Source organism: Epinephelus moara, chromosome 15, assembly GCF_006386435.1.
Source record: "Epinephelus moara isolate mb chromosome 15, YSFRI_EMoa_1.0, whole genome shotgun sequence".
Lineage (NCBI taxonomy): Eukaryota > Metazoa > Chordata > Actinopteri > Perciformes > Serranidae > Epinephelus > Epinephelus moara.
The window spans coordinates 1,579,011-1,588,709 of NC_065520.1; positions in this window are offsets into that span (position 1 = coordinate 1,579,011).

A 9,699-nucleotide genomic window follows, 5' to 3' on the forward strand; every position below is an offset into this window, starting at 1 on the left:
CGTTGTTTTAGAGATGCAAACTGTTAAAGCCAGTCAACCGATTGCTAGTCTCGCGATACCCGATACATGACTCTACAATCGATTCATCTAAGGATTCATGGCTGATTCGTATCGATTGAGGAGGCTGCTACCGACGCAGCCGTATCTCTCGCTTGTCAAACTGGATATCCGGTCGTATCGGTTAGTCGTTCCCAACCCTAGTACCTTGCACCTCCTATGTGGACGTGGAAACCAAACATCAATGTGTGATGGGGTCAGAGTAAGAATGTGTTGTTGATTCAGTATACCATGCTTCTCTACGTATTATTATAAATGCAAAGTCACTTACCCATCACTGTATTCTTTATGCTTTGGTGGGTTGGACATCATTGACCATTTGCAGACAACAGTACTGGTGTATTTTTTATCTCTAAAGCAATATTGGGCAAGCTTCTGGCCTACCTCTGCACCCTTCTGTGTGTCAGCTCTAGTACTTACCAGCTATGCTTCTTCAAGTGGTTGTTTTTAATGTACTCTATGCACCTTAGACATGAAACAACCTTCAAAAAGATCTAAAATTAGATTCATTTATATTCACTGATAAATGTAAATACATCATAAAGAATGTGGTGATAGAGACATGTGCTTGTCTTTTTTTAAAGTGGCCACTATGTTTGAATAGTTGTTGTTTTATTGTGGAGTTTTTAGTATATGCTGTATTGCTGTATTTGTTGCATTTGAAATATGTTCTGATTGGCTGCTACCTTGGCCAGGTCTCTCTTTCAAATGAGATTTTCAATCTAAATGGGACTTCCTAGTTAAATAAAGGTTAAATAAAATAAACAAACAAATAAATAAAACAGTATTAGCAATAGGGGTGTCGCAATTTACTGATATTGACAATAACCGTGATATTTAAAAATGAAATATTGATATCATGTTGATAAAACACTTATAATATCGTGTCAGTAATCAATAGCCTTTTAAATCATTTCTTTTTTTTTCTCGTTCATGCTTTGTCTCCCTCCCCCAGTGATGTCTGGTTGCCTTTTCACTATCCATTAAGTGTAATTACTGTTTTTGTACAATTTTGATATAGTTAAGGTCTCTCCACGTTCCAAGACTTGAATTGTAAGTGTAATTTATTTATCAAAAAAAAGAGGAAAAAAAAAAGGATAAACAAAGTTAAAGACAAATTGGACTGACAGCATTTTTTTTTTCTAATTTTCTTTTGACATCGCAATAATATTGCAGTTAAAAAGAGAATTATTGGCTTCTGGGGGAGGCTGATAGAGGGTAAAGAAACCAAACTCAGTCGAATAATGTACAACTATTTGCTCTGTGCTTTTTTGAAGAATATGCTTCCTTTGTTTAACTAACATTGGTTGTACTTTAGCCACATCATGTGCCATTGTGTTGTTATTATACATAATGTTTGTACTCCAAACAAAAGAAAATAAAAGAAATGAAATGACAACAGAAATCTGATATGATGCTAGCCCTAATTAACATCAAAAGATACTTAAAGTACCAAAAGTAACAGTAATAATATGCAGGCCCATTTCAGGATAACATATATATCATAACACTGGATATATATTATTAATGTATTTAGTGTTGCATCTGGTAAAGGTGGGGCTTTTTTCAACTAAGATACACTGCTAGCTTGTCAATGTCCATTTTTATCTTAACCTATAATAATACATCATATATCAAATATTTAGCACGATTCATTTGATTCTGCATTGTAACTTATTAAATAAATAGAGTTAAGTAAAAATATGTTTGCCTCTTAACTATATATATTTAGTGGAGTAGAAGTATAAATTAGAAGAAAATGGAAATACTCAAAGTCCAATTACCTCAAAATTATACATGAGAAAATGTACTTCGTGACTTTCCACCATCTGATATATTATGGATGTATTTTAAACTTCAAGAATTAATGGTGCCTTTGAAGTACACAAGTTTTTACTGGCTTTAGAATAGTATGTTAGGAATATATTTTTTCTGATTGGTGATGACTCTTGACTTTTGGGAACAGTGTGTGCATTAAAATAATTAGGATCAAAGGTCAACTTGCTAACTTGTTAGAGCTTTCAACAGCATCTCTGGTGTTACTCAGAGAACAGAGTTTCGACACCACTGACCATCCTTGGACTGAGACAGGATTTAAAGTCTTTCAGCTATCTATGAACAGCTGCTATCGTCTGACCAATGTCACACACCTGGGGTAACTTCAATTGCTGAAGATCACTTTAAAGTAAAAGAAAAGCTAGTAAGTGGACCTTTTAGCATGGATAATTTACACACACTCACACACATGTATATGTATATATATATATATATATACATATATGTGTGTGTGTTTTGTCTGCTTGTGTTTTGCAGCCATATGACATTTAAACTGAATGGGATATTAGAAACTAAGATGTTCTTTTATATCACTGTGCATTACATTAAATGGAAAATATTCTCTTAGTCTTGTACATCATTTCACAAACATACCTAAATTCAGCTTATTATACTGCATTTTGTATCTCTGAAAACTTTGGGATGTTAAATTTGAAAATAAAAGTTGTGTGGGTTTGAATAATGTCTTCATGTATGAGTTTTTCATGATTAATGATCCAACTTAGTAAATAGCCTTCGGGCTTTGGAACACTGACAAATCAAAATGTCAATAAAAATATACCAAAATATACAGTCTTATTCAACTGGAAACATTTTTAGCTGTCGGTCTTTTATTTTACTGAGTTAAACTATCACATGGCTACAAGCATGGGCCAACTTCCTGCTGTTGTAAGTCTCTTATTTTAAGGTCAGCACCTCAACAAGCCACAAGAACACATTTCACTTCTGCAAAAAACTGTTCATCATTACAATGGGTACTGCCAAATAACTTTTAATATCTTCCTACAATAAACATTTACAAGCTCCATAAAAAGAAAATACTTCCGTCTGTCTGAAAACTGAAAACACACACTGTAGCTTCCAGATCACCTGAGGGGGTTGGTGTATTTCTAATAGAAGTCAAATAAGGTAATATAAAAATAGATTTTCAAACTTGAGTGGCACCTGCCTGGGCATTTCTTGATGAGCTTATTTCTTACGTAACAGTCTCAATTTTACAATATATAATGCTCTTCAGTGGAAACCCTTCATTTCCCAATGTACCTTTATGTAAATAAACAAAAATAAATAGAATTAGAGATGTTTTCAGCTTGGCTAACACGCATTTTTGGGGTAATACAAAAGGTTTTTGAACTGTTACAAGGCGAATAAGGTGGCAGCTGGCTGGAGCAAGATCACCAGGGTGGTGAAAGTTTGTGGCAAATGACCATCGCCAATAACGCAACTCTCAAGTCGACGAAATCTGGCACTTGAGCAGTGACTTGCGGCGTCAGACACTGACAAAAAAAAAAACTTGGTTAAGGTCTTTTAACGTTGGCATGAAACATGGCCAGTCGCCATTATAGTTTATCTGTGCTGGGCAGTGTCAGGGGGAAACGCAGTGGGACAAGAATGAAAATTAAGGTGGCAAAAGTCCGAGTAGGGTGGCCGAAAGGGTGGTGGATGGGTCCAACAAATACTTTTTTTTCTCCCCAAACCCAACCATGTGCGATAGTCGCTGGAGTAAAACGTAAATTCCCATTTCTGTACTGACAAAGTGCATTTATTTTGAAAGGGACTTATGTAAACTGTAAATTTCCTGTGAAAACACAAGTGTATTATGCAAGACAACAATGCACGTAACAGGCAGAACTTGATACCAACACACCCACGTTACCTTTCATGTCGTATCTGGACATGGAAGGTCCATGTGATGAGGTTGGAGTGAGATGTGTTTAGAACATGTTCTCTGTTTAAAAAAGTACAAACATAGGAGGAAAGCAAGTACTTGCCCATTTTTAAGTGGTTACCTCCTACATCTACATCTTGAGAGCACGCCTGACAGGTACTTGGTTTGTTTACATGACACAACATAAGTGTTGTTGCGACATGGTGTTAGTGATGACTCAAAAAAACAGCACGCACATACAAAACTGACAAAATGGACATGGTGTTAGTCCTACATATTCTCAGAGTGAACTATTTTCATTGGACACTATGACCTGAGAGATCTGTCGGACTTCAACAGATTTTCATGGTCAAGAATGGAAACTGTCGACTTTGGTCCTAATTTCCTGACAGTGGAAAACATTTTAGATGAAAGCTGTCTTTGGTCTCCAAAACTCTAAATCGGTTGTTGGTGGATTGGCCACAAAAGATTTACCACATCTTTCATGACTGTCAAGGTTCCTCTGGGACAGCTGAAAATTGCACAGTGTGAAGGGGCCTTTAAGGAGCAGAGGAAAAGGTTGGAAAGTGAAAGGAGGGAAAATGTGAGAGAGATATGAAGAGAGAGAGAGGTGGGAAAACAAGGTGGTGAGATCCAGGATGATAAAGAGTGAGAGCAGAGAGAGGAAGATACACACCCGTAGAGGTGAGGAGCAGAGAGGTAGAGAGGAATAAAGAGGATGTAAGTGGGGAAAGAAGGAGAGCAGCAAACATCCAGCTCTGCTCTGAGCTAACCCGTCCTCACAGGGGAGCCAGTTGGGCAGATTGCATGTGAAATAGAGGCTTTGATGGTTGCAGGTAGCAGCTTTTTTGCCCCCCTCCCCTTGCCCTCGCTATCCCCACCACCCATCCACCCCTCCCCCTTCTCCCGGTTCCCCTCTGCGGAGCAACAGCGCGAACCAGCGCGGCCCTTCAGCAGGCACAGGTGGTATTGCTCACTCCAATTTAGCTCAAACCCCCGACTTGAAATAGCGCGGCTGTCATAGGCAATCTGCGGCGCGAGATGGACTGCTGACTCCGGCAGAGGGGAGAGCAAACGTTGAAGTAGGAGCGGGAGGAATGGAGGGAGCGGAGAGGGGAAGGAGGAACCCCCCTGCTGAGCTCTTTCCATCCAGCAGCAGCACATGTTCGGTGCGTGCTTGGTGCAGGCAGAGGTCAGAGTAGCCAGCAGTTTATTTATCGCAGGATGGAACTGGCCTGCCATATGGGGGGTCCAATCTGTTAGTGTCTGTCCTGCTGTCCTCTGGAGGGGAGAAGGTGCTGCTGACACATGGGACAGCTGAGTGGAGCAAACTTTTAAACTAGAGTGTACTGACTATAATGTTTGGGGCTGACAGACCTTTCAGGTGACATAACACATCTTTTGGCATTGGTCAGAGAAAAGGACTTGAACAAGTTGGGATTCTGGTAAGGATTTGGTGGTGACAATACAAATTGCATCAGCACATGAAAGCACGTTCATGGCTAAGTCATTTGCCAAATAATTTAGGTTGATTTCCCAAATTAATTCTACTGTGCTGACGGTTTGGGAGAAATATCTCCTTCCTCAAGGCCCACAACTAACAAAAATTTGACATTTCGGAGAATTCTTGCTTCCTTGCCTCAAGCTAGATGATAAGATTGATACTGCTTTCTCGTCTGTACAATAACAATGAAGTGGTATAAAGACAAGAAACAGGGGGAAACGGCTGGCCTAGCTCTTTATTTTTGCCAGTCAATGTTCAGTGTTCTTCTGGGGACCTTTTGCTGCCAATGCATTCTCACTCCGACCTCGTCACATATCAACGTTTGGTCATGGACCTTCCACATCCAGATATGACATGAAAAGTGCCCTAGGTGTGGTGGTTGTTGACGTTCTAGGACACATGTCAAGTTCTGCCTGTTACATGCATTGTCTGTTTTCAAAATACATTTGTTTTCACAGGAAATTTACAGTTGACATACAGTCTTTCAAAATAAATGCACTACATGAGTACAACAAGACATATTGATGTTTTTGTTTTTTTCCTCCAACAACTAATGCATGTGGTTGGGTTTAGGAAAAAAGAACAGGGTTTGGCTTTATAATCTTACGGGACACAAGCACAGCTCTCCCAGGTGGAAGTTGGTGGTTGTTGAATCCATCCACCACCCCTCCCGCTCACCCTACTTGGACTTTTGCCACCTTAACTTTTGTTCTTGTCCCGCTCCGTTTCCCCCTGACACGGCTGAGCGCCGTTAAATTATAATGGCAACCAGCTGCGCATCATGCCAACATTAAAGGACGGATTTTTTTGCTTGTGTCTGACCCTGCAAGTCACTGCCCAAGTGCTGGATTTCGACGACTTCGGAGTGAGACCTGGTTGTTGCTGCAGAAGTGAGCGCTCCTCACTTTCACGCTGCTATTCCATACAGGAAGCTGCAGACACAGAGGTAGCTGCCCACAGGCAGAGAGGCTTTGCCCTGAAGGGCTCTGAAATAATGTAATTGTCTGCATTCTGCTTGGAAGTGGTGAATTCACAGCTCACAGCAGCTAAATCACAAACACAGTCTCAGGCTTTTTTTTGTATCTAGGGTCAGTAAATAAATGTTGCACATTTCTGATCTTTCGTTAGCGCAGTTAGCTTGTTTACTACATTACATGAACGTTGCTGTCACACTGAACATCCTGCTGCTTTCAAACTCTATATGACAGAAAAGTTCAAATAGTTAAATATTCATCTATTGAATCTAAATGGATTGGGATAGTTTTAAGTCTGTCTTATCCAATGGTATCAAAAATCTGCATAGCAGCCCCTCTAAAGCTCACTTATATACAGGTAACTTGTTGCTACAGCAACAGTATGTGCAGCATTTACTACTAGAGGAACCTACCTGTAAAAACAAACTTGCATTGACTCAAACGCACAACCAAAATTTGTTTCATGTATGGCTATGCTTGATTGTTTTGTAGATTGCATCGGCTAAAGTTGTTGGGATATAACAATTCAAAGACCGAAAGAGTTAAAGCATTTGCACACTGAGAAATTATTGCGCGTCTAAAAATAGATACAACCTCATGTTGTGTCAATCATGTTTTCACACTGAGTCTGAAACTTTTGTCTGTCATTAAAATTTTCAGAACAGGTTTGATTTCCTGTGTTCTTTGCATCCGTAAGAGCCTTAAGAGATGTTTGACCAAGAATCAGTGACGAAACAGGATCATTTCATAACTCAGACAGCTCACTTTCAACAGGTCAGATAGTAATATCCAGGTGGATGATGTAACCACTCGGGGCCTGTTCGCACTGACTGTATGTCCACTAAAGGTGTTTGTTTTTGCCACTGACAGGCTCAGACTCTTTTCCCAAACATTTGGCAAAGGATCCCTACAGAGATAGATTATTTTGTTAAAGACTAAGATCATTTTTGTTTATCCAGAAACAGCCCATTGCTATCGCCAAACCCACCAGACTTAATTCAAATTTTAGCGAGTATAGAGGCAGCATATTTTCAAATCTCATTGGGTGAATTAAGGGTTTATTTCAACCAAACCAGTGTTGTTGGAACCATGGAAATACAAACCAAGACTGCTTTTGTGAGTTTTATTTTATTTGTGTCGACTTTGAATTAAGTGTGTTGTACGAATGATAAAATTACTGTTAATTTAAATGGAATCTGGGCGGTTTGGCGATAGCAATTTCAAGGGCTGTTTCTGCTAAAACAAAAGGAAGTTTACTATGTATCTCTGTAGGGATCTTTTCCATAATGTGACAAGGACGGGGGTTATAATTTAAGAGGAGAATTCAATTTTAAAACACAATGTGTTTGTTCAACTAAGAAGAGTCTGTGTATTTCCGTGTGGAATGAGCTGCATGACGAGTTGACACAAAGCACAAATATAAATCATAGGAATGCATATTTATTTTGTAACACTGGGTGGTACTTGGACTGTGAACAAACTGGGTTTATTACTCATTTATTTAATTGTGTGGTAAATAGACTGGGGATAGTTGTATATTAGTTGTAAATAAATTTGGGAATTTGCTGAAATAATATATGAGTCAAAAGATGAAATGCAAGAAAGTGGTAGGGACATGTAAGTTTTACTTCTACCTACTCCTTTTCGGACACTGTTATTGTTGACTTGTTTGTTTTTATCATGCTTTTTTAAAATTTTTGTTGGACATAAAGTCATTCATTCATTTATTCATTCATTCATAATATTGTCAGACACTGTTGTTCCCATTAGTCATTTAGACACAAAAACATGGTTAAACAAAAATATCAAAGTTACCCTTTAAGTGCAACACATAATGGCCATGTCATGAAGGGTCATGTTGGATCATATGATGCCACTGAATGCACCCAAATACTAGAGGAAGGAGTCAAGGTATGTTAGCTGGGACCAAATGTGTTGACATTGCAAGATGAAGCATTGATGCAAGGACGCAGGTCATCTTTATGCATTGAGATGCTCCCCATTTGTGGGCTCACATGCCTGTCAGCACACTGCTTAATTCAAATTAGTGGTCGAAGCCCTCAAAACCAGACATTATGTCATCGTTCCCAATAATAGGTCAGAAACCTCTCAGAAGCAGAATATTTGGACCAGTTGTTCGGTTCACAGCTGCTGCGTCAAGGTGGTTTTCCACTTCTGGAGAGAATTGGTACGACTGAAGATGCAAGTGTGTACCTGCCTTAAAAGACACAGCAGATTCTACAAAAACCAGATAGCCAGGAAAGATGTGTGTGTGCTGCAGACTTTGTTGCAAGAAGGCGCGATTGCAAGGCCCTGAAAATAAACCTCAAACGTTCTGAACCCAGAAGAGAGAGGTGAGGAAAACGGATTTCGGTTCAGAGGGGGAATGAAACGCAGATCGTATTTTACGCGAAGACATAGAAAGCTCCTCTTTCCTCTATTTTCCCATCATCCTCTCCGTCTGTCTCTTTTGTCTCTCCCTCACACACACACATAACCACAACACACACACCTACACACCCATCTGTGGTATAATTGTCTTAAGTGCAGATGCTCTCTTCAGAGGTGCATTAACTGGTAATGCCTGCTTCTGAGGATCCCTGGGTGCCTGATATCCAGGGAGCAGACGCAGAGAGCACCCAGCAGTGTCGCACAGCTCACAAACAGCGAGGGGGTTTACACACACACGCACACACACAGAGCAACAAAAACAGGAAGCACACGATTAGAATGAGCTCTGAGAGACTGAAAGTGTTTCTTCTTCGACAGGGTGCGTTTAAAGCCTTGTTGTTTTCGCCCGCAGCTACAGCCAGCTTAGATGATGTTGAGTTCCTTACAGAGGGTGAACTAGGCTGCTTTGGCTGCATGCTAATGCAGACTACAAATATCTGAAAAGGGGGGGAAAAAACATGCAAGCTCACTCTCGTGTAGAGTTTAATGCCAGCTTAGGTTAAATCTGCTAATTTTGTTGTACTCAGAAACCAAGATGTAGCTTTACTATACATGCAGAAAAGGTGCAGGGTTTTAATTTGATGTTATATATTTATACTTGTGAGTTCCCACCATTGTCTCAGAGAGTGTTTTCAAGGGTTTGATAACACCTGAAACATGTTGTTGTTCTGTGTATACCCATTTTTAGCAACACGGTGCCCAATTACAACAGAAACAAGGTTTGAGAACGCGTCACATGAGCTCATACAGAAGCCTGTAATTGGGCAGAATGAAATGAAAACAATGATAATACCAACACAAGCAGCCAATGTAATTCAAATTAGAGGTTTCCATGGGTCCAACATTTTTAATCTGATACATAATAATGGTACGACGACCTAACCAAAACCAAAATGTGAAAGAAACCCAACTGGAAAGGGACCTATGGACCACCAGACCAGATTCAAAACAAGGTTTACCGACACAAATCCAAATTCAGAGACAGCATT